Source organism: Phalangium opilio, unplaced genomic scaffold (genome assembly GCF_054372755.1).
Source record: "Phalangium opilio isolate 3A_F unplaced genomic scaffold, DU_Popi_V2 ptg000048l_1, whole genome shotgun sequence".
Lineage (NCBI taxonomy): Eukaryota > Metazoa > Arthropoda > Arachnida > Opiliones > Phalangiidae > Phalangium > Phalangium opilio.
Window position 1 is genome coordinate 7152277 of NW_028324170.1, and position 25806 is coordinate 7178082.

At 37.6% G+C, this 25806-nt stretch overlaps 1 protein-coding gene across 2 annotated transcripts in view; it reads right to left on the reverse strand.

The window, feature by feature from the left end:
- LOC149674076 (uncharacterized) overlaps positions 1 to 25806 on the reverse strand; it is a 72512-nt gene that overhangs the window by 46033 nt on the left and 673 nt on the right. The window lies entirely within an intron of this gene.

Consider the following 25806-nt stretch of genomic DNA (forward strand, 5'->3'; position numbering starts at 1 on the left):
AGGCAAGGCCCACCCCAATCAGCGCGTGTTATTGCGGCTGCAAGCTTGCCTTATCAGCGGGAAAGGTATTAGATAGTTGTACGGAATCTAGCTGTTTCCTGGGGAATCCTCCAGAATTCTTTCCCTGTCAGGCATAACTCTAGGCATCTTATCCGTTCGTGTTCCCGAGGTCCCTGATCGGAAACGCGTCTTCGCCACCCGAGGAAACCGTTTTACTTTCAGTTTCCGGTTGGTCTCTCCTCCCCTCCCCACTCACTTACCTCCAACCCTAGATTCCCCGCTACGGTGTTAAAAAAAGGTGTTTAAGGCCTAACGTGTAATGATACTTGTAGCTATAGACATTCTTCACTATCTCGTAGATGGATGGGATGGACGTTCTAGGGACCTGTTTGTAGGCTTCAAGATGGTTGGTGCGGTTACCGACCCCGTATAGTTCAGTTGTCTTTTATGGCTTCGTGGCACGACATCGCGTTTTACCTATCTTCCACTGTGCTCCGAAAAAGTTGCAAAAATAAGCGTGTTCTACTATTTTTATCTTGACCTTTCTAAAAGCTGGCAGATAAACCGCTTTATTCCATTTTTGTTTGAGTTACGAATAATTTCACGTATACAACTTTTTGCAATTAGTAATTCCTTGTAATCACCATCTTCTCTTAACAAGTTATTAACATTGCAAAATCCAGAGATCTATCTCCAAAATTTCTATTGAATTACTATGTTGAAACCAGTTTTATGGGATAGTTGAACTTTATTCAGGGTTCGGATAAAATTTTTATATTGAAAATCCCTGACTTTTCCAGCTTATCCCTGAAAACATTTTGCCAATAATGTGCTTGCCAGAGACCACTTCATCACACCTGGTCAATATTTAGCATTGACCGAAGCATGGTTTGATATACCAAACGAAATCCCTGACATATCCCAGACGTTTTAGGGCAAAAGTATAAATCCCTAACTTATACATCCATTTTCCAAATCCATGACTTATCCTGGTTATCCAGGTTCCGTACGAACCCTGTTATTAATAGATGCCCACCAAGAAAGATTTTTAATCCGTTTTATCTTGGAAAGTTATTAAAAAATTCCCGACGCTATATAAGCCCCAAATATTTTGACTAAACTATTTATATTTATTACCTTTGTTTACGTAGTTTTAAGATCAACAAAGTCGTTTGACCATGGAATATTTACTTTGAGTCATCGTCCTTCTATTAAAATATTTAGAGATTTTAGCACGAGTGCATTTTGCCTAGTTTTTTTTCACTATATTTCGCTAAAAATAAGTTAAATTATGCGTGTCGTAAGGAGCCATCTTATTTACAACCGGAGATTTGACAAAAGGAATTTGAAAATTGGAAATATTCGGTTTTCTGATTGATTTTTTTGATTTTATTTGGGACTGTTTTCGGGAGAATGCTTTGCAATTAAGGAAAATTCAAGAACACTAGTTTAAAGAGGACATTTTGGCCTATTAATTAACGCGTGTCGTAAGGAGCCATCTTATTTACAACCGGAGATTTGACAAAAGGAATTTGAAAATTATGGAAATATTCGGTTTTCTGATTGATTTTTTGATTTATTTGGGACTGTTTTCGGGAGAATGCTTTGCAATTAGGGAAAATTCGAGAACACTAGTTTAAAGAGGACATTTTGGTCTATTAATTAACGCGTGTCGTAAGGAGCCATCTTATTTACAACCAGAGATTTGACAAAAGGAATTTGAAAATTATGGAAATATTCGGTTTTCTGATTGATTTTTTGGGACCGTTTTCGGGAGAATGCTTTGCAATTAGGGGAAATTCGAGAACACTAGTTTAAAGAGGACATTTTTGTCTATTAATTAACGCGTGTCGTAAGGAGCCATCTTAATTACAACCGGAGATTTGACAAAAGGAATTTGAAAATTATGGAAATATTCGGTTTTCTCAAATAACACCCAGAATTATTTATACAGAGTTAAGCTTGGTTAAAAGTTATTAAATTACGAAGAAAAGAAACATTCCTTCGCCCATTTACGAAAGAAATAAAGAATACCAGAAAAATAGGGATATTTTTGATAGAATTAAATAAACCCTAGTTGGTATTGGTTTGAATTTGAAAAAAAAAAAAGAAATGTACGTGGAAATTTTCACTAACGTGGATATATATCGAAAAATTTTGAAGTTTCAGCGAAAAATCTAAATAATAAAAGGTATGATTCGCTATTCCTATATTTTTCGTTCTCTCTGTGGGAATTTCATCAGAGATATGGCAACGCCAGGCAGCTAAGGTGAAGAATTTCTTGGTTTATTATTGGTTAAGGAAAGCAGAATGAAATGTTTGAAATTTTTTTTTCTCTCTTTTCTGTTAGAGTGGCGTGTGGGATGAAATATATTTTTCTTTTACTTTGGATGCTACTTGGAGTGAGAGAGAGAGAGAGAGAGAGAGAGAGAGAGAGAGAGAGAGAGAGAGAGAGAGAGAGAGAGAGAGAGAGATGGAAAATAAAAAAGGCCCGAAAGATTCTTCTTGGGTCGAAATGTTTGCAGTTTCAATTTCCATGACTAAACAGCGAATCAATTTGAGATTACCATTTTAAAAGGAAACTGTATTGGTTTCTCAGTGCGGCTCGAGAGAAGAGGCGTTAGGCTCGTCCTAAAAATTCTATGGGGATCTGGAAGGCAAAAGGATTCGGGAAAAAATATATCTATCTTGGTGGGAATTGAATTCAAAATATCTTTTTTTTTCTTTCTCACGAAACGTTTTTTGAGAATTCTTCTCGAAAATTTTTCACATACATCAATTTTAATTTTTAACTTTTAAAAGAACTTTTTAAGAATTTTTCAGAGTAGTTACTATATTATATCGATTTTTCAAAAATTTATGAAAATGGCAAATAAAGTACAGTTTTATTATCCATGGGTACAATTCAAACGAGGCCTTCAAGGCAACTGTTTTTAATTTAACGGATTCTAGATATTAATTAGAGCTAAAATTTTATTTGAATTAAATCATTCATTACCGCTAAAAATTATATAGTCTTTAATAATTCTCAAATTTGAATCCTTAAGTTTTTAATTAACAAACCCTGGGAGCGGACATTACCCCTGGAAGATTACATCCCTGTTAGGCAAGAAACGCTGGCTTTGCTCTAGCAATTTAATTGACCTATCAGCGATCCCCGCATATTATCGTCTGCTTGAAGTCTAATTTATGTTTTATTGAACTCTTCTCTGTCCCACAAAACGCAGCGGAGGATATAAAATAAATTGCTAGTACAAAGCCAGCCTGGCTTGCCTAACAGGGATGCAATCTTCCAGGGGTAATGTCCACTCCCAAGGTTTAGTTATTTAAAAACTAACAGATCTGGGATTATTTTGTTATCGATTATAGCATTATTTAATAGTAACGATTGATTTAAACCCGAGAAAGCTTTAGCTTTTGCATTCGAAACGCAGAATTGTTATATTACTTCAACTGCGCAATTTCACTAAGAAGCTAAAGACGATACAGTAAATCCTGGAAAAAGGCTTAGGCATTGCGCACCACTTTATATAAGGCAAATTTAATATATATATATATATACCATATACAGTAATTACCAACGGTACAGGAAGACACGGCTGAAGAATTCCAAATGAGTGAGAAAGCGAAAAATTTAATAACCCCACGAAGCTCTCTCCTCATTCTCCACGGATATAAACAAAAATATATCAAACAGAAGTTACTAATATCCATCGTTTCGTCAATAAAGCTATCTCAGAAGCCTTAGTGTGACATCACTCACAATAAGGCGTCTGAAATAGAACCAAACCGGTACCAAACATGGCCGACCACTGTGACGTTTTACCTAGATAATGACGTCACAACTGAGATAGGTCTATTTACCTGTAACATTTAAAGTTCTCAAATATTCCTAATAAAAATAGAAACCAGACTTCACATCAAGCGCATGGAAAATATTGGTTATCGTGCATGGGTTCTATAATTACTGTATTAAAATACTCTCCAATCATTTTCTAAAGATTGTATACGTCACAAAATTAAAATGTCTTAATTTGAACCATTAGGAAGAACTATTGACTTAATGACAGTAAAATTTTTCATACTAATTTCTAATAGTGAAATGTAGGTAAAAATTCTACACCTTCGCATGAAGTAACTCTTACTACTAAAAACGTTTCCCTCACCAGTTTAAAAATTCATGTCTCTCAAAGGATTCTCACTGATAATAATTTTGGATTTATGGACTTCTTTTTTTGGAGAAATAAACCGTTAGTAAAGTTTAGCCCGTGACTCCTAAGACAATCTAAAGTCTCTTCCAAACCATATGGCAAGAACTAGGCTCGCGACGGGAGGTACATAGGCGCGATACAAGAGACGAGTTAGGCCTCGGTCTAGATGCCTGGATGCTTTTCTAGCTCTTTCTAGAGCCTTCTCCTACACTTCTATAGTGTAGTGCCAAAAGGTATAGTCCAACACGAGATAGGCTATAATCTCATTTAGGCGTGCGCTCGGATCCAGAAAACTAATTAAATTTACTGCCGTTTTATTTTTCCACGTGGTCCTGTTCGGATATGACTGATATATAAAGCCTCCATAGACACCGAGATGTACGTGTTTCTATCCTTAAAACATTTTAAAGGGAGTCTGAAGCCGTCGAAAGAACCATTTATTTTTACCAGAATGGTTTTCTTGAAGGAAAGTTCAAGGTTTTAGAATTTTCTTCATTTTAATTCTGAAAATCATACGTAGGGCGTTTTTGATAAGTTTGTCATAAATTAAGTGGAACGTTCTTTGGGCTATTTTGAGTAGAAAATGTTCTATGGCATTTTGCTGTCCGGGTACGTCACTGTTTTTGAGTTATGATTTGAGTGTTTTAGGGATGACCCCTTAACTAAATTAGAAATCATTGTCTTTCAGTTTCTTAATTAAATTTAAGGGCTCATCCGTAAAACACTCCATCCAATCTGAACTTGAAAACAGTGACACGGACGGCAAAATTTCATAGAAAAAATCGTCTCACTGTCAATTTGTCCGAACCCTTCATGCTCCCTTTACGAGACAGTTTACTAATAGAGCTACTTGTACTATCTAAGTAAATAGCTTTAATTTGCTATTATTTACGTCACTTATCTCAAGAGCGCGCGGGCTATGATTGATAGACGCTTCCAAAATATTCATCATAAATAAATATTTTGCGTTGGATAAACCTTTTCCATTTAACATTAATTAATTCTTATCGAGTTTTAATTAAGAGCGAACTTTTACGGTAGCTTCCTCCGGGGACGGAGATGGGGGAGGGGGAGGTTTATCTGGTACAGGGCGTAAAAACAATAAAAACAAAATTCTTTCGCTCTCCCTTTAACAAAGTGGTTAGATATTTTAATTTTAAAGTAATTTATGACAAACCTTTTAGCGCTAAAAAATAAAAAAGTGGGGAAAACTCTATTAAAGGTTTCCCATTTACAACCAGCGGTAAACTTTTAAAAAAAGAGAGATATGTCCTCTCCCCTGTAAAGGGGATAGCTAGAGAGCGAGGGAAAATATCCCATACTAAAACTTTCAAATTGCAATATTTCACGAAAGTTAACTAGATTAGAAGAAGGTTTTGTGATCAAAAGTGGTTGGTTACGGCGCTAAGTTTTGGCCTATCTATTACCCTATCCTATTTCCATACGCGTCAATGGAATTCTTTACAAGGTTTCGAGTCGTAATGGGTACTGGCGTACGCTAACAACTTCGGTTGATACTCGGAATTAGGCCCGAGTTAGGCTTAACTGGCCAACTTGGCATTGGAGAAGAATAAGGGGAATACGGTGTTATTCCGGCAGGGAATAGGGGTGTAAAATTTGGAAAGAGGAAAGAGTCTCATCCCTGTTCATTAGGATGAAATAGGTAACCGTAAGCGGATAAGGCTTAACCACAAGCCTCAGCGTGCGATGCAGCGAGCCTTCCCGCCTCCATCTCGCCATGGAAATAACTGGACGCTTCGATGCTCAGGATAATAAGAAAGACGCGCTTCAGTGAACCAATTGCCCATGCACAAGGACGTAAGTGACATGGCCTTATGAAAATGGTACGCGTAAGGACATAAAGAGTGGTAGTGTACGCGTGGTAGACCAACTTAAAAGCGTGGTGCCATCAATGGCCAGCAACTTCCTCGATCTTCGGCTTTAAAGGTGTCTATAATTACAATTACAATAAAATATAGAGGTATGCTTTCAAGGAGTTCTTCGGGATGTCCAACAATAAATTTCAAGATTTCAGCAATAAATATTGATAATTTATGCGTAAATACAGGTAAATTTAAGAATTCAGCGGTCACAACAATATTCCTTCGAAAATATAGACACTTTTTCAAATAATCGATATTTTACAAAGATGTCTTTAAAACTAAAAAACTGGAAAATTGGAAAACCTGCAATTTCATCCTGTTTTTTTTTCTTAGTTTTTGTAAACAAAGATGCAGTTTTCATTAAGTTTTGGTAAATTTAGTTCATGATTTTGATGTTATTTTTTTTAAACAAAAGCAATTAAAAATGTCCTCAAATTAAGGAATGTTTTAGCTTTGACTGGGCTAAAATCTTGAGAAACCGAAAACTTGGACTGGCACTACAGCATTGTTAAATTATTTTTAGCAAAAACCCTTTGCGATTTTCGTTAATTTTTACAATATATTAGTCCTAAAAGAAAAACTTATATTCGATCTTAGTTCATAATCCCCATGCAAGTATATATATTTTTTTCTAGAACAATGCATGCCTTAATGCAATATTAGAAAATTAAAATATTATTAAAAAGAGGCAGGATATACAGGGGTTCAAAACGGATCAATCAAGTTTAATACCCCATTTAGAATATACTATATTTCCCATCCCCTCCCCCTCCTTTATCCTACAAGAAATTCCATTTTTTCCTTCATCCCATACCCTAAAGAGTAATAAGTTTCGAGATTTTAATCATTTGATGAAATTTTAGAGTTAGGATATATGTATAGAGCAGTGAGGGGGGGATAGGAAGAAAGAGGTCGACTCGGAGCAAGCCAGAAAAGCAATTTTTTAGAATTATCTCTTTATTATAAGGATGCGTTGAAGTGTGTTAAGACCAAAAGGAAGAAGCTTTTTCACTAAAGAGAAAGAGCAAGAGAGAGAGAGAGAGAGAGAGAGAGAGCGAGAGAGCGAGCGAGAGAGAGAGCGAGAGAGAGAGAGCGAGAGCGAGAGAGAGAGAGAGAGCGAGAGAGAGAGAGAGAGCGAGAGAGAGAGAGAGCGAGAGAGCGAGAGAGAGGGACAAAAAATGGATCTTAGGGACAAAAAAATTTAAGAATAAAGAAAGGAACGAAGAAAACACGTCAAAAATCTTATGGAAGAATGAGAGGAAGTTAAGAAAATGGGAATACTTGGAAGATGGGAAAAAAAAGTATCGTAAATTAAACGGCAAAATGCAGGGTAACGGGAACGTATGTCGTGGAAGGCTTGGATATTGCCATTGCCCTGTTACAGTAGCGTTGAATTATTAAGCAACCTTCTCTGGAAGTAACAAGGGCCAGATTGTGAACTTCCTGTTAGTATAGGACAAAATGTCATAGAGGTTTCATGCATTTGAACGTATAAGCTACAATTGAAGGGTGATCCCTTCTTAATAGGATAAGTTGAACTAGAGTAGAGTAATTGCACTTTTTAATTGATTTTGGTAGACATTTTCCAATATGGCGGATATTCTAGCACTGAGTCAGTGAGAGAGCAGGATACCACACTCCACGTGGAAGAGGGCCCAAAAAGTCAAAATGTTTTAGCTTGGTTTAAATGTTTTGAGGCTTCTCTCTAACTTTGAGTTAAAAATGGTGACCACACACCACGTTTGAGTTAAAATTGCTGCACTATAAACACGAATATCCATCCACATTAATTAACAAAATCAAGTGAAGAGCGTAAAAATGATTAAGAAAAGGTATTATAAACCTCAGAAACATAAAATAGCGTAAAAGTATAAAGTATTACGCCTTCCCAACCTGTGTCTCAAATTTTGGTTTTACCCGCCGCTTCAACCCGTTCTTGGTCCCAAGAGAACGTATCGTAGAGGGCACAAGGGTCGTAATAAAGTATCCCCCCGCGATCCGCAGCTTGACCAAAAGCGGTGGTAGACAACAAATTCATAAATCTCGGTTTGCGAGAAGAGAAGCGAGATCGAGCTCAAGAATAACCCAGCACGGTATGGAGCGCGGCAAGGTGCACGAGATACGAAGGAGACGAGAGAGAGAGAGAGAGAGAGAGAGAGAGAGAGAGAGAGAGAGAGAGAGAGAGAGAGAGAGAGAGGGTTGACTGGTCATTAGTCAGAACCCAACTGACCCTTCACGCGCGCGCCTACCGCCCCAGCGCCTTTCGCCTAAGAATCTCTGAGAGCACGGACAAGCTATCGCCAAGCCTTAGCCCTCTCCAATGACCTTATCGGTAGAAAGAACACGAATTACGTCCAAATCTATCCATTCCAGAGTTCACCCCTTTCACGTCTTACCTAAAATAAAAGTGGTCGGACACTCCCCTCTCCCTTTTTTTATTTCAAAATCACGTTAAATGTCAAATTGCTCATCATTTAGGCCTTACAAATTGCAAAGGCTTAAAAGAAACACGGTGTTAATTTAAGCCCTTACCCAAACCTTAAACTGCACACCCATCTCACTATCCAGCTACTCGGGAAAAAATATCTAAAAGAGCGATAACGTTAAGAGTCTAAGGTATAGTTATTCTTGTTCTTGGAAGGAAATTTTGGCGCCAACTTTTGAAAGTTTCTGCTCGGAAGGAAAAAGTGTTGTGTATGGGTTTTTCGATGAAAAAGGATGGAGAAAATGTTAGGCAATGCATTATAGAAGGTATTTTCCTACAGGCATACTAAAATAAAGGTAGATTAAGTTTGATCGTTCCTGATGTTAAGGTAGGCCTATAGGGGAAATGTTTCTCTATATACCAGCTCGGAAGTTTCCGCTTTTATTTTTCTTTCCTTCTTCCTGTATGGGTATTAACAAAAATAAATAGGATAGAAAGTGAAGGACTATAGAAAACGTAGGCGACGTGTTATTCTCGTTGCCTCTGAGCCACGGAGAAATATATTTCCTGCCCCCCGCGGTATTCTGGGGGACTCGCGTATGAATACTGGCACCGAGCGACAAGCCCCGACCAAATTGCATGTAACGGATACGAATGCGCAGTGTAAATATAGTTCACGCGGCGTAAAGTCGTAAGCTAGCCGCCCGCTAGCCTCTTAAGCCCGGGACGGGAGTCGGGAGACGGTTTTTTAAGTTTTGTGTTAGGGTAGTTTAGAAAAACAATAAAATGTCCATACAAGGCCAAGGGTTAAGCGTTTCGTCAATTATTGACAAGTATGAAAACGACACTTTCTTCACAACAGACAGATCTGGAAAAAGGAATGATATAATTCAATATATAGTTAAAAATGAAAAACTGGATCCTATTTTAAAGGCTATGTGGGAACAATTTCACGTTTTGAAGGATCAATTTCAAGACTCTAAACGCGAAGATTCAGGAAACTATTCGGGCTTCCAGTACTCTTTTTACCAATGGATTACTGAATTAGAAGATAACGAGTCGTTTTCGTATCTTCATACCTTGCCTGCCGACCATGGAGAGCATCCCAGAGATCCTCGAACGCTGAACTATTTTGCAGAAAGATAACGTCATAAAGGAGAGCGCTGATTGGTCGGCCAAAAGCGCCAGAGAGAAAACGAGAATTTGCTTCGTAAATATCATAACACACGCTGCGGAAGGCTTTCTCTCCCTAGAGTCCCTCACTTTTATCCTATTTATTTTTGGTATTAAGATGGATTGAAGAGAATAATTTGAAATTCGCGTTATATTTCTACATCTTTTCCGAGCCTTAAACAGTCCAAACATTGCCACGAGTTGGAATTAGAAATCAAAGTTAGAAATGGAAGTACGCGATGGTGTAGTTTGTGAAAAACTGGAAAAAGAGCACAAGTCGACCTTTTCCTCCTCTTTGAAATAAAAAAAAAACGGTTATCTTTGCTACTTTCGAAGGCAAAAACCGTTGCAATAGAATACAAAAAAGACGGGTGACTTGTATAGCGCAGCGTCCAAACTTTTAAAGCTAGCTCTTTATAAAAAAGAAACGGAGGCTCAAGAGCGGAGAGAAGAGAGATGAGGATGATGGAGAGAAGATCAAAAGGAAAGTAGGAGAAGAAGAAGAAAAAAATATAAATATTAAAGGGGGCGCAATGTTATTTGACATCCGCGGAAACGCCATTTTTCAATGTCACGTTTTTTTTTACGGGGCGTTTTAAAAATCTCTTAACGTACGTACGTATACGATCGAGAAATTGAAATTATTCATCTTTTTTTCTTCCGTTGAGGAGTTTTTTTCTTTCCTTCTTATCGAAGGCATCTTTTACGTTAGGATGTTTGTCATAAATTAAAATAAGATTTACGTTTCATTCATTACCATTTGTCATTGATATTTTCAAATCTTCATAAATTGTAAATTGTTGATTATACTAATGATAAGAAAAGGTGTCAATTTATTTCTTTTGTGATTCTACAGTGTGTTCCAAAAAAGTGTGTTGCCCAAAGGACTACCGTTTACAAGTTGTGATTACAGTGTTTTAGGGGTGACCCCTTAAATTTAAGTAAGATATTCAACAGACAATGTTAATTTAATTGAGGGGTCATCCCTAAAACACTTCAATCGTAACTTATAAACGGTGACCCTTAGGGCAAAACGTCATACAAGTTGACCCCTTGAATAAATTAGCATCGTCTTTAAATTGCTTACTTAAGTTTAGGGGTCATCCATAAAATAATCATAAGTTGTTAACGGTGACCCTTATAGCAAAACCTCATAGAAGTTACATTTTAGACTCCAAATTACCCATAAAACCCACTGTACCTCCCCTCTTTGAACCACCCTGTATATCAAAACAAGTTAAGAATATGCAAAATTCTGTACACTTCAAAAGGTCGCATCCGAATTTTACCAACAATTTGATACATGGTTTTAGTAAAAGCTCTAAATTTTTTTCTTCTAATAGATAAACTAAAAACTAATCTTTGCAGTACCACGAAGTCCCCCTTATTTCGTATATGGTATACATGGTATAAGGAAAAACCCAATATTCACTATTTTTGTGTCTCACGCGCTTGACTGAACTTAATCCATTGTGTTTTGGGGGAGGGGAAGGCAGGATGGGTACTGGGTGCACTAAGCGCGCCTTTTCGATCAAGAAAAACCGCCTTCGCTAACCCCTAAATCCGTTATAATTGGAAACCATCCAAGATAGAAGAGAGACGATAGGAGAAAAAAAATGGTATAGAAAGATAATCCAAGAATACAGGTATAATCGAAATAAATTTTCTCGAAAATATCAAATCAATTTTTGAAACTAAATTCCAGGGAAGCGCAGAAACACCAAGGAAAAGGTCAGTGTATTCGAAAATAGCCCTGTTAATCGTATTTCATACATAGCCGATTGAAAATGACTCACTACTCATAATTCTTATTGAAAATCTTGAAAGTTCACGATTTTTCTTTTAGTAAATATTAAACGTCTACGAGATGAAAATTATTAATAAATTACCATCAGAAAAAGGGATGGGTATTACCTGTCATGGGACATCTTAATTACTTTCCAGTTGTACCTATCGCTTACGTGACTTACGACTAACTGAGTTCCAGCTCGCTGTAAAGCGGTTTGATTTGGGTGTTGATTATCAGTTTAGTAATATAGATACTTTAAGAAATTTTAATAAATAACTTGGTAATTTCGCATTAATTTATTTCTTTCACGATAAAAAGGGGGAGTTGGCCAGGGAGGCAGAGGCTTTAGGAAACATCACGTGATCATTTTGAACCAATACGGAGAGGGTATAATCTCTTATCCTTGTTCCTACTTCTTAGGGATTTTCAAAAAAGGGTATATAGTCGATCTTCTTCTCCATCCAGACTCATTCTTATTATTACCACCAGCATGGAGGTCAGGAAGGGAGGGAGTGGGGGTTAGAATGGCTATTAAGCGCCAGCCCCAAATCCGATTTTGATCCCTGGACGTCGATGGAAAAACTCTACCTTCTCTCAAGGTTTTAGGGCTTTTTATTAGAAGAAATAGAAGAGTAGGCCTAGAGAAAGAAAACCTATAACCCAACGGGGAAATGGAGGCTGAAGAGGAAAAAACTTTCAAAATCGCGATTAGTATGCGCAAAATAAAATTCAGAAAGAAAAAATAACAGTAAGTACATAGAAAAATCGAGGGCACGATATTTTAAATTTGAGTAGCGTTTCCTGCTTACGTTTCTAAAATTCGTAAAATTTGGATCTTGCATTTTAAAGGTCACTCCAAGGTTACTAGCACTGTCCAAACTATTTCTGACAAAAACTCCAATCAGTTGTAAAAATCATGATTTGTACTAAGTATTAACGTTCTTTCATTTCAACACACATCAGTTATAAAAACATACCCGATTTAAAAACATAAATAATCCTGAACAGACTAGTATCACGTGCCTTTTTGAGATAAAAGCGTCATTCGAATTCTGACAATTTAATCATCTTACAGTAAAAGGTATCCTCCCTTCAAAGTAAAAGGTTTTCACATCAAGTAGGCATCAAAACAGATGAAAAATATCACTCGTCAGCAACTCGACGACCGACATCAAACGGGGTATCCATATCCTTTTAACAACAAAAACAGACCAGACAAGAAGTAAAGCCCTCTCAGGTAATGCGGGTGTCCCTTTTTTTCTGAGGTAGAAGAAATAAGAGATAGGAAATATTTTGCATTTCAGGGGATGAATGAGAGAAGCGCAAGAGGATAGGGATGGAGTTGAAGGAAAAAAAGCATTGGGGAGTTTCCTATACTTTTTTGCCAGGAAATGATAAGCAGATTTCTTTTCTATCGGGACCCATGCATGCATCATCCATTCCTCTACCTTGAGGTACATCTTATCCAGGGTGCCATGGTGAATACAACAAAAGCGGGGGGATAATAGGGGTCAAGTACTAGTATATATTGGTATAACGCTACTTAACAGGTTTAACTCTATTCAATTTGGTAACATGGACACATCACCATCTCGTCGTGGCGTTTTTGAAGAGGACGATATCGTATGAATGAATATCTTTCCCTCAAATATTTTAAGAATTAACTTCAATTATAATCTGAATATTGTATAATTTTCCTTTAAACCAATATTCCTTAATACACCTTTGAACTATTAACTTCTATCCCAACAAAACTTTATTGTTAAAAAAGGGGGAGAGGGGGTTTGGTCTTCTTGATTTGAATTTAAGTAAAACAAACATGAATTTTTCACCGTAACAACGCAAGGTGAAGCCAAGAAGTGATATCTAGTTTAATAGGGAGAAGGTATAAGATGCCTAAGTATTCGCGCGCCATAGTCCCAGTCCCCCCTTTCAAAATGCAAGGGGGGGGGCGTAAAGGGGGCCGGGCTATTTCGCCTCTCCTCAGTCGGAAAATACGTAATTCTCGTCATTCACGTCGTGTAGACGTGCGTTTTCAAGAACCAATGAGATGCTGGTTGTAATTTAGAGGCGGGGATTAACTCCGGACCTACGTTTGGACTGGAGATAAAGCTGGAAATGTGGCGAATTTATACCTTCTCCCTAATAAACTAGATATCACATCATGGTGAAGCGTCATACTTATGGAGAATATCATATTTCATTTTCAACGGAGTTGAGAAATATTTGCGTGAGAATGGCGTAGATTCTTTCGTATCAGCGGTGAGGTGGTTTCCTATAATACTTTATATACTAAGGTAGCAAAAAGGAGAAAGGTGTGGTGTATACTTCCCCCCCCCACCCATCCTGGTTCACGAATAAAAAACATCCTTTTTTCATCCAAAAGAAATATAGATATTCAATCTTCTTATCGCTATCTCTACATGGAATAAAACAGAATAATAATGCAAATTAAATGTATCTAGAGGGAATAAGTTCGTACAGTGCAGCCTTGCCTCTGAAGTAGATACAGAATGATGGATTTAAAAATAAAGTAAAAAAAAAATATATTGAGGTTAAAACTAGATGTCAATCACAAACTACGTGATTAAACTTTAGTCCAAAATTTAGTTTTCTTAATTAAGAAGAAAACTTCCCACACCAAAACTAAACTAGAAGTTAAATTAATTAAGGTGGTCTTTTAAAGAGGTTAAGAAAAATGATTATAATTTGATAGACCCTTCAGAAACAACAAGTATTAAAAATTCCCGAAACAAACCGTTAATACGTGGTTTCGATTTAACCTCTCTATTAAGTTATTGGGAGAGAAGTTTCCGCCTAAGCACGGCGGCCTAACTCTTGTTAAAAACGACCATAAGGGGTCAAAACAGTGCATGAAGAGAGATTTCAAACAGGGGGCGAACAACCTGGCGGTTTTACTAACTAAACCCCCAAAACTAATGAGCACCCTCTAGACTAGTATACTATACACATCGTATAGTTTCTGTTGAGGTAAAAAGCGAGACGTCCGATAGTTTTCAAAAACGACAGAATTATACGCGATATTAAGTATACAATGAAGGATGAAATTTTCCGCCGGTGCAAGTGGTCGACACCATGCATATACGCAAAACTGGGATGCTGCATGGGATCGAGGGAAAGAAAGTATATAATAGAGGGATGGGGGTCGGAATTTATGGCAATCTCGCCAGAGGTTCGGTAACTCTCGAATTTGTCACGTAGACATTTTGGTGGCACTGGAAGACGGGACTTCTGGAAACTGTATAAAGGTCGGAAAAGAAAGATAGGCGCGCTATGTATAGGACTAGCAAAATAATGAAGATTTTTCAAACCCCATCCTGGAAAGTAGAACAAATAAAGGGAATACCAAGCCCCGCGAGCATAAAATTACCTCGAGGTTCGTCTTTCTCTATACACGGCGGCAACGTTTCCAAATGGATTTACGACATTTGGGGGGCACGGGGGTACTTGAATAAACGTAAGATAATTGGCTGAATGCGAAATTTGGGTGAAGGATATAGGTTAAATGCGAAATTTGGGTGAAGGATATTGGTTGAATGAGAAATTTGGGTGAACGATATTGGTTCAATGCGAAATTTGGGTGAACGATATTGGTTCAATGCGAAATTTGGGTGAACGATATTGGTTCAATGCGAAATTTGGGTGAACGATATTGGTTCAATGCGAAATTTGGGGAAACGATATAGGTTGAACGCGAAATTTGGCTAAACGATATAGGTTGAACGCGAAATTTGGGGAAACGATATAGGTTGAACGCGAAATTTGGGGAAACGATATAGGTTGAACGCGAAATTTGGGGAAACGATATAGGTTGAACGCGAAATTTGGGGAAACGATATAGGTTGAACGCGAAATTTGGGGAAACGATATAGGTTGAACGCGAAATTTGGGTGAACGATATAGGTTGAACACGATATTTGGGTGAACGATATAGGTTGAACGCGATATTTGGGTGAACGATATAGGTTGAACGCGATATTTGGGTGAAGGATATTGGTTGAATGCGATATTTGGGTGAAATATATAGGTTGAATACGAAATTTGGGTGAAGGATATAGGTTGAATGCGAAATTTGGGTGAAGGATATTGGTTGATGGCGAAATTTGGGTGAAGGATATTGGTTCGATGCGAAATTTCGGCGAAGGATATAGGTTGAATACGATATTTGGGTGAAAGATATTGGTTGAACGCGATAATTGGGTGAAGGACATTGGATTCATTCCCCCCCCCCCAAATCAGTCCTTCGGTAAAGACCACTCTATTTCAAAAAATATGTTAAGCAATTCTCCATTTGCGTGTATCTAAAACCCTAATCTCGTGATCTTTACCAAACCAATCCAATTCGAAAGGAAATTCAAGGAGTCCTTTCCTCCAAAGTTACACCAAAAGAAAAATATATATACGACTTTCAATTCTATTTTTATACATATGTTTTTAGCTTTTTTTGTCTCTCTCTCTCTCTCGTTCCCCATTTGATATAAGAATTGGTGCATGAGCGCATTAAGGGACTTTGAAGGAAAAGGTATAAGCATCTCTCGCTATAGTGGAATATAGGCTTCAGTTTTATAAGAAGTATAGAAAAGAAACCGGGGAACGTCGGAAGAAGACTCGCTCCGAGTGTTTTACGGTCGCTGGTCCACCAACTTTTTCGCGAGAGCTTCGAATCTCTCTCTCGCTCTCTTATTTTTTTCTGAGATAAAGGCTTCAACTCCGAATTCGATCAGGATGGAGAACGGATAAGGGGTAAAGAGAAGGGGCAAGGAGACCTTCCCTAAGTACAAGTTAAACAAGTCATCCCTGGTAGCGAAGCTGCACCCCAAAACCCTTACCCCTTACATGCTGGTATAGTTAATAAGGATTTTTCCTTGAACGCACCGGTGTGCCGCGCGAAATTTTTTGGAAAAATGCATATTTGTATTTTCAAGAAATACCAATTATACCTTTTATAGTGTTTATTTAGATTATAAACTTCAATGTTGTTCGTTTAAGACGTTTCATATTTCGTTATGTCCAGTTAGGTAACGCCAATACAAAACATTTCCAAAAATCCATAAGCCAGACAATGAAGTCGTCCGAACTAGTTTCCCACGCGGTTTCCGATAGAAAAAAAAAATGGTCGCAAAGTATAAAAAAATCGTCCTAAAATTTGGGGAGCCAAGAAAATTGGCCCCTTCTTGTTTTATCGGGCGACCAGGAGTTTTAAAAGTTTCCGATTGTATCAACTCTAGAGTCAGGGTCCGAGCTAGGCCTATAGCGCTTGCTTTCTTTTTTTTCTTTTTTATTGAAAGGAAATAGAGAATAGAGCCAGTTAGCTAGAGATATACCCCGTCACAATTCCTTCTGACAGTGAAACCAAGGCTTAGCAAAGAATAACATTTCCCAATTCAAGGAAGTCACTGGGCGCGTTGAGAAAAAGGAAGAAGAACGAGGCAGGAGAACTGACTTTCGATTTCCCGAGAGCGATTTCAACTTTTTTTCCTTTTTCAGATCTTTTTATTTCTCTTCCATGCTTTATAGCATTCAACAGAGAGAAGAAAAAAAATGGGATCCTTTCCTATACCCTCCCATTTCCAAAAAGTGCAGAGGAGCTAGACTTTATGAGCCTTCAAACTCTTTACTTTAGAAACGTATTAAACCTCTGCCAATGAACCCCTTCCCCACCCCCTACTCTTATTTAAAGGTAGACTGAAACTATTATGGAAATAAACAAGGGGCAACGTTTTTATCCTGCAACTTCTAATTCAATTTGTACAACAAAAAAAAATAATTAATGAGAAATATATTTTGATTCAAATTTAACAAGCAAAAATTAAATAAATTATAATAATTGTCAGTGATTATGGTAATATATGTTTGGTTTGAAACTATAAAAATATTGGATAATTTGTAGAGCTTTAAACCTATAAAGAGATTCAAAAATCGTCTGCTACAGGAAGCATTCAGGGTGTTTCTGATTGGTCTGTCATAAATTAAAGGGTGTGTTCTTAGGGTCAAACTGAGTGAAAAGATTGAAGAATTTGTAGAGCTTTAAACCTATAAAGAGATTCAAAAATCGTCTGCTACAGGAAGCATTCAGGGTGTTTCTGATTGGTCTGCCATAAATTAAAGGGTTGTGTTCTTAGGGTCGAACTGAGTAAAAATATTGAAGAATTTGTAGAGCTTTAAACCTATAAAGAGATTCAAAAATCGTCTGCTACAGGAAGCATTCAGGCTGTTTCTGATTGGTCTGCCATAAATTAAAGGGTGTGTTCTTAGGGTCAAACTGAGTAAAAATATTGAAGAATTTGTAGAGCTTTAAACCTATAAAGAGATTCAAAAATCGTCTGCTACAGGAAGCATTCAGGCTGTTTCTGATTGGTCTGCCATAAATTAAAGGGTTGTGTTCTTAGGGTCGAACTGAGTAAAAATATTGAAGAATTTGTAGAGCTTTAAACCTATAAAGAGATTCAAAAATCGTCTGCTACAGGAAGCATTCAGGCTGTTTCTGATTGGTCTGCCATAAATTAAAGGGTGTGTTCTTAGGGTCAAACTGAGTAAAAATATTGAAGAATTTGTAGAGCTTTAAACCTATAAAGAGATTCAAAAATCGTCTGCTACAGGAAGCATTCAGGCTGTTTCTGATTGGTCTGCCATAAATTAAAGGGTGTGTTATTAGGGTCAAACTGAGTGAAAATATTGGCTCCCAAAACAAAATCATAGAGGGAGGTTAGTGTAATTAAGTGAACTTGTCAAAATTTCTATTTCCCTTTCGCTGAAAACATTAAGCCTATGACTTAAGTAAAAAACAATTCCAAAGAAAAAGAAAGAAAAATTCGATTGCACGGAATGCATCCTTTCACCTTCCCTTTCCTATAAAAAAAATCTTGAGTTCTTTTAAATCGGAGCCAGGAAAAGGTGTTTTAGACGAGATTAGAAACAAGAAAAATGGATTCGATTCCATATATATTTTAGGGGGGGGGGGCTCGAGGCGGGCTATTTCCTTCATAGCGACCGAGCTAGCCAACAGCCAGGGCTATGAGTTTTTATATTAAGATTTTTATAGATATTTTGGGCCTTTTTGAGGGCAAACTACATTGGCGTCCGGGCTAAAAGTGTCAGAAAGAGTTATTCCACCATCCATATTTTACAAACAGAACAATTTTCGATATGGAAGCGGAAAAAGCCGAGAGAGAGAGAGAGAGAGAGGAAAAAAGGAAGAGTGGCGATTTAAGGAAAGGTGGCTTGCCGAGGAAATACTCTTTGAATAACTCATAGCACTCGAAAAAGATTTGATGCAAATCGCATTGATATTTGATATTGAAACAAAATGAAATATTGAACTGAAAGATTTACTAGCGTTCGGGCAAATTTTCATTCGCCAACACGAAAAAGCCTCGGAGCCCCCAATTTTTAATTTTACACGTAATTTTAATTACGGTAAAATTTAAGAAACGGCACCAAAACCCCTGTCCCTGTCCCTGTCCCTGTCCCTGTCCCGGACGCGTCCGCGAAACGAACGCTTACGATGAGAGAGAGAGGGAAACCGGTCGCGTCCGCGAAACGTACGCTTACGATGAGAGAGAGAGATCGCTAGCGTACGCGGTGGCGATACGAAGCTCCGCGTAGAGAGAGAACTGCCTGCCTGGTATATTAGTGAGAGGGGGAAGAGGGAGAGGGGGCATCCCGCTCGGAGAGAGAGGAAAGAAAGGTAGTTTAAATCTCGCGGGAAACAAGATGATAATTTTCGTGCACTACTGCACTTTGTGCGCGTGATACATCAGAGATTATGCTGGATGGTTAGGTTAGGTTTCGTAAAATAGAGGGGACGCTTTACGGTCATAGTGATTTCTGGTTTAGGGGATGCAGGATTTTGTTTAAATACATTATTTGATTCGTATGGTTTTTAAAAATTATACTTTAGTGGGGTGCACAATTTAGTTTCATTAATATTATTTGAAATGTGACGTTATTAGAAATTAAAGGGATACACGATTGTGTTTCAGAAATGTTTTTAGTTGTACGATTTATTGGAAATCAACTATACGGGGGGTCACGTGAGCCGTGTATTAGTGAGAGGGGGAAGAGGGAGAGGGGGCATCCCGCTCGGAGAGAGAGGAAAGAAAGGTAGTTTAAATCTCGCGGGCTTTTTTGAGTGAAGGGAAACAAGATGATAATTTTCGTGCACTACTGCACTTTGTGCGCGTGATACATCAGAGATTATGCTGGATGGTTAGGTTAGGTTTCGTAAAATAGAGGGGACGCCTTACGGTCATAGTGATTTCTGGTTTAGGGGATCCAGGATTTTGTTTAAATACATTATTTGATTCGTATGGTTTTTAAAAATTATACTTTAGTGGGGTGCACAATTTAGTTTCATTAATATTATTTGAAATGTGACGTTATTAGAAATTAAAGGGATACACGATTGTGTTTCAGAAATGTTTTTAGTTGTCAACTATACGGGGGGTCACGTGAGCCGTGTAAAATTACTATTAAGGCCCAGCCCTTGGGCCATCTTGTTTATGTTAACTTTGTTTCAAATTCTACAATTTCAGATTTTACATACAGATAGCCCTTCACTATTGGAAACATATAGAATGGATAGCCTTGGGTAATTTTCTCTCAGAACGATTTTTTCTTCATAATTAATTTTCCCTGAACGCTTCTGCAGGGCTTAGTTATTTATGGATAATTAATAGCCAGTGAATTTTGGGTAATTAATAGCCAGTGAATTTTGGGTAATTAATACCTAGTGAATTTTGGGTAATTAATAGCCAGTGAATTTTGGGTAATTAATAGCCAGTGAATTTTGGGTAATTAATAGCCAGTGAATTTTGGGTAATTAATAGCCAGTGAATTTTGGCTAATTATTAGCCAGTGAATTTTGGCTAATTAATAGCCAGTGAATTTTGGGTAATTAATACCTAGTGAATTTTGGGTAATTAATACCTAGTGAATTTTGGGTAATTAATACCTAGTGAATTTTGGGTAATTAATACCTAGTGAATTTTGGGTAATTAATACCCAGTGAATTGTGGCAAATTAATACCCAGTGAATTGTGGGTAATTAATACCCAGTGAATTGTGGGTAATTAATACCCAGTGAATGTTTGTTTATAGCTCAATATACCCCAAATGTTTGTTTATAGTTAATATTCACCCTGAATGTTTGTGGGTAATTATAATATAATAAAGGACTGCGGTTAATTGATTTAAACTGTATGTTTGTTAATAATTAATTTTCACGGAACAATTATGAATAATTAATCATCGATGAATAATTAACCTTCATTGAATCTTCGTGAATAACTAATTTCAATTGAATGTTTTTATAAAATTAATTCCCATTGAATATTTGTAAATAATTAATTCCCATTGAATCTTTATGAATAATTAATTTAAAATTAATCTTAGTGAACAATTAATTTAAATTGAATCTTTATGATTAATTAATTTAAAATGAATCTTTATGAACAATTAATTTAAAATGAATCTTTATGAACAATTAATTTAAATTGAACATTCCCCTAAACCGTTTTTTTAATCAAATAAGTACATACATCATTCGCACGCTCTCAAATAATTAATTTAACCAATTCCTGTACATAAAGCTGAGAACCTTTATAATATATACGACACATTAAACCAAACCAAACCGTACGATATAGCTAGCTAGCTTAATCCGCTGCAGTATAGCAAAAGGGTCCTCGGTCGAAATCTAATTCCGTAATTCGCCTTCGCAGTGACTAGAACCAAAAGCATAATATAGAGTTAGCCAGCCCAAAAGGGCCAAAACCCAAAACCAAAACCCCTCCGAAAATCCCATGATCTCCGTAGTCACGGTATGGCGTCGAAATAGGCAACACTGCAATCCTATCCAAACCTATCCTATCCGTTTGCAATAATATATCTTTTGGATTTACGATACTCCCTCATTTCCACTAAATTTAACAGTGAGCTCCTATAGCTTCTCCCGATCGAATTTGAGAGATATAAGGTTTGCTAGCAAATAAACACGGACACGATATATCGATTGGTGGGTATACCAGCACCGGTACGGTATAATATATAATGGTAAAAGCAAGGGGTGGGGTGGGTGATGAGGAGGACGGAAAAGGTAAGGGATGGTGCAGCTAGCGTTCGGGTCAATAACCCATCTTTCGCGTTATACTATAAATCCTTATAAGTTCCATACACACAGCCACCTGTAAACTCATTAAAAAGGGGCCAGTCAAACAAGTATATCTGATGGGAGTCAATTCCCGCCTAAAGTAGGTCATCCCATCAGCGAAGAAGACCTGACCACTGCCGACGAAAAAAAAAACCCCAACAAGAGGCTCAAGACTGTTCATGAACTTATCGTTGCCGCTTTACTTGGGCTACGAATTATTAGTAGATAAGACATTCTTCATTCAGAGAGAAGAAAGAACGTTAAGTAAATATGGTAGCAGGGATAGATTTAATTTTAGAAGTAGGAATGGAGAAGAGATTTCCGGACCACCTTCCACGGGACGGAGGGTATGAAAGAAGAGGTGGGTCATAGCGACAGAGGTAAGAAGGAACTACGAATTTTTCGCCGTCCCCGTCAGCAACGTCATCAAAACGTAGTTTAAGTGATCCAATAAGATATTTTAAAATTTTCGTTACGTGTTGGAGGGAGGCGCTGTATATTGGGCTATGAGTCGGACTGAAGTAAATACTAACCGTTTTCCATCCCTACTTCTAAAATTAAATCTATCCCTGATGGTAGCCAATTCGAAGCTCTGTGTTTTAACTTTTGGCTAGATTCATTAAAGTGCTTCCATAAGCGCATGCGACATTATGGGGCCCAAGTATCGTCTACTTGATATTTCAGACAGAACTTTCGGTATGTTGCATCCAAAGACGTTAGAAAGGGCTTCAAAGTTACCAGTCCACCAGTTTCTATTTTACCCTCGACACTGGCGTGTCATTGTGCATTTGAAGTTTTCAAATGTACAATCACACTAACACAAATGCGGGAGATGCTGAAAATGCATATTCGTTGCTCGAATTGCAGTCCAGATACAACTCAATGTTTTTATTGTACATTTGTGTGACGTCATAGCTACAATAAGTGTTTAAAACTCTACGATGGGTAAATTAAGCAATGCATTTAGAGTCATTAAAAGGTGTCACCAAGCTTAGAACAACCGATTTATCAAAAATATTTTTATAATTCAATTTCTCCTGCCAGCCGTGGGCAATCAGAATAATAAAATCAGAAACGTTTTTCCCAAAAAGTAAAAATAAAATAAAATGAGTGGGTGGAGACGCAATGATTGCAAAAAAGCGTACGGAAAAAAGAAAAATTAGGAATCAACAAAAATTTGGCGCGCTCCGGATGAATCTTCCACGGTTATATCGCGAGTTAAAAGTCTACCATAGACTAAAGGCGTAATTAAGCTACTAAAAGGGCTATACCTTAAACACCATACCCGAGCCTTTGCTTTTGGTACAACCTCGAGACGAAATTTTCCTCAATTTCCTATCATTGTCGGGTCTCGCGTGATGGTGTAATCGCGTGATAGTGAGCCATCAAGGCTCACGGGACCTTGATAACCTTTCTTGGGACTACGTCATCACCTCTTTTCAAAAGTATAAGATCAAAAGAGAGAGAGAGAGAGAATATATTTATATATCTTCTACAAATTCGGGCGTGGTATGGACGAACCCTTTAGGTATCACGGCTATATGATTGTAATAGGACAATTTTTGGAACCCTTTTTAATAGGTTTTAGAATTGGTGGGTTTAAAAACATCTAGGTTAATTGAATATAGAACGAAAACGATGTTTTGATGGGATTAAAATTCGATTTATCTTAAGTTTTTTGGTGTGATGTTAAGATTAAACAAATTAAAAATCGTCTGCCATTAAAATAGAGTATAATATAAATCAAAGTCCTGACTGACTGACTGACTGACTGACTGACTGACTGACAGACTGACTGATAATCAACGCCCAGCCCAAACCGCTTGCCCTAGAAGGCTGAAAATTTGCAGGAACGTTACTCATAAGTAGTAGGCGCGTACTAAGAAAGATTTTTCCAATCCGCCGCCATCTTAAAAAATGGCGCCCTGAAATGTAAAAAATATTCTCTATGCAATTACTTACGCGCGTTTCAACCGATTTTACAAATATTTAGTACACTGGTTTGCTTTAACCTTAAGACGGGCTGAATGGTCTTTCTGGTTCGATTTTTCGCCATCTTTTAAAATGGCGCCCAGAAATGTAAGAAAATATTCTCTATGCAATAAAATCCGCGCGTTTCAACCGATTTCACAAATATTTAGTACAATGGTTTCCTTTAACCTATAGACGGGCTGAATGGTATTTTGGGTTCGATTTGTTGCCATCTTTTTAAATGGCGGCCAAAAACTTAAAAACCCTTTTTATGGAATAATGTCCGCGTGAAAAGTAATAAAAAATATCCCGACGGGCTGACGGGCTGTGCCGAGTGCCTTCGCTCCTAGGTTGCTACAAAAATATTAGTCATCAGTAGAATCTACACATTCTTTATATCATTTTAGATGGAAGTTCTTATTACACGCGAGCGACGCCGCGGGTAACGGCTAGTAGAGTATAATTGCGTTTAAATTCGATTACCGTTACCTTTTGATAATTTGGAATAAGTCTCTACTCTCTAGCTAGCGATTGGAATTTGCTTTAAAGTGTAATAAATGTAGCCGAAAAAAATTAAAAAGGATATTTCTGAAACCTCATATCACGAAAAACTAAGATGGTTTTTCATACGTTCTGAAGTCTTATATGGGTTCTTATCAATTCGAAAGAAATGCTTCGATCCGAAATTAAAACGTTTCAATATCTATTTAACCTAATAAGTCACAGAGACCTTGATAAAAAGTGGAGTTCATTCGTTTGAAATGAACATATTGAAAACAAATTGGAATAGGCTAAGCTGCTAACCTCCGCGACACATTTTCGTATTGACCTCTGCCTTTAAAACCTTACAAACATTGTCCAAGTATCCCTTTATTCAGTTTTCCCACAACGCACCTGGCAAAAGAGAACTTTCGGCAAACAAAAGGATACTCTATACTTGTCTCGAAACTTTCGTCTCAGTAAGCAATGCCTTTTAAAGTTTCTAACCTAACCAACTCATTGGAAAACCTTTTATCAGTCTCTGAGAGAATGCTAGAGAGAGAGAGAGAAAGAGAGAGATGCGACTCAAAGGACCGTTAATTCCAGTAGGGTGGATGGTAGAGCTGGCCCAACCCTAATAATAAAGGCTTTCGCTATCTGAACGCCTGGAAAGTCCTAGGCCTAAATAGAAGTTAGGGAGAACGCGTTGAATACGGGCCATATAGGAAGCTTTAATTTAGAAGCTATACCCAAAAGTTTAATTGGATTGTGAACGGCTATTATGTCACCTCTTTGCTTTACCCAAAGCGGTCCAAAAGCTCCGAACATTACTACAGCGAGAAACTCGCTTAAGCCTCGCGCTTGGAAATCGGGCCTTGGTTCCTATCGGAATTCTCCAGGGATTGAGCCACTAGAGTCGCGCCAACGGAATGAGATTGGGTGGGTGAAACAGAAAGAGAGAAGTAACCCTAACGCCAGAGAAAGTTACCCTCTGATAAGAATTAAAATTGGGGGGGGGGGGGACTCCGGCGCTCCAAAAGGATAACTCAGCTGCTACCATGGGCTTTTCCGGGCTAATTCGTCGACAATGAGGAGCTCATCGTCTACCTACCCCCCTTGTTTAGCCCGATTTTAAAATTTAGGCTTAACTACTTAGTATACAGCTAACTGTAGATCTGTAAGTTCTAGAATTTCAATAGTGGTTTTCTGTGAGTCTGCATGCGAGAAAGGATTTAAAATGGGGAAAATTTTGGAAGAGTATAAAGAAAGGATAACGAAATGCAGGCATGTCTGCGTTGACTAGGATGGTTTGGATCGTTTTAAAGTTTCTATGGAAATGAGTCGCGAGACATGTCGTAGAGAATGGTGTCCAAGAAATTATTTATAATTATAATTTGCATCTGCGATGATTTCAATAAAACTGAAACATTCTCTTCAAACGGAAAATAGGCATACCACAAAATCATGCCATGAGTTGCATGTCAAGGTCAAACAAAGTTCGGTTTTAATCACTTCAAGGTGATATTGATAAAAAGAGAATCCCATGTGTGTCTTCTTTGTGACTTACATGTTTGGGATACATAAAATTTAGGTTCTTTACCCCAAAAGGGCCAAAACCGTTAACATTTCTGGGAAAATGTTTTACGTGGAACTCGATTTAAATACGATAATCAAGGAAAAGAAGCCACTAATAATAAGTGTCG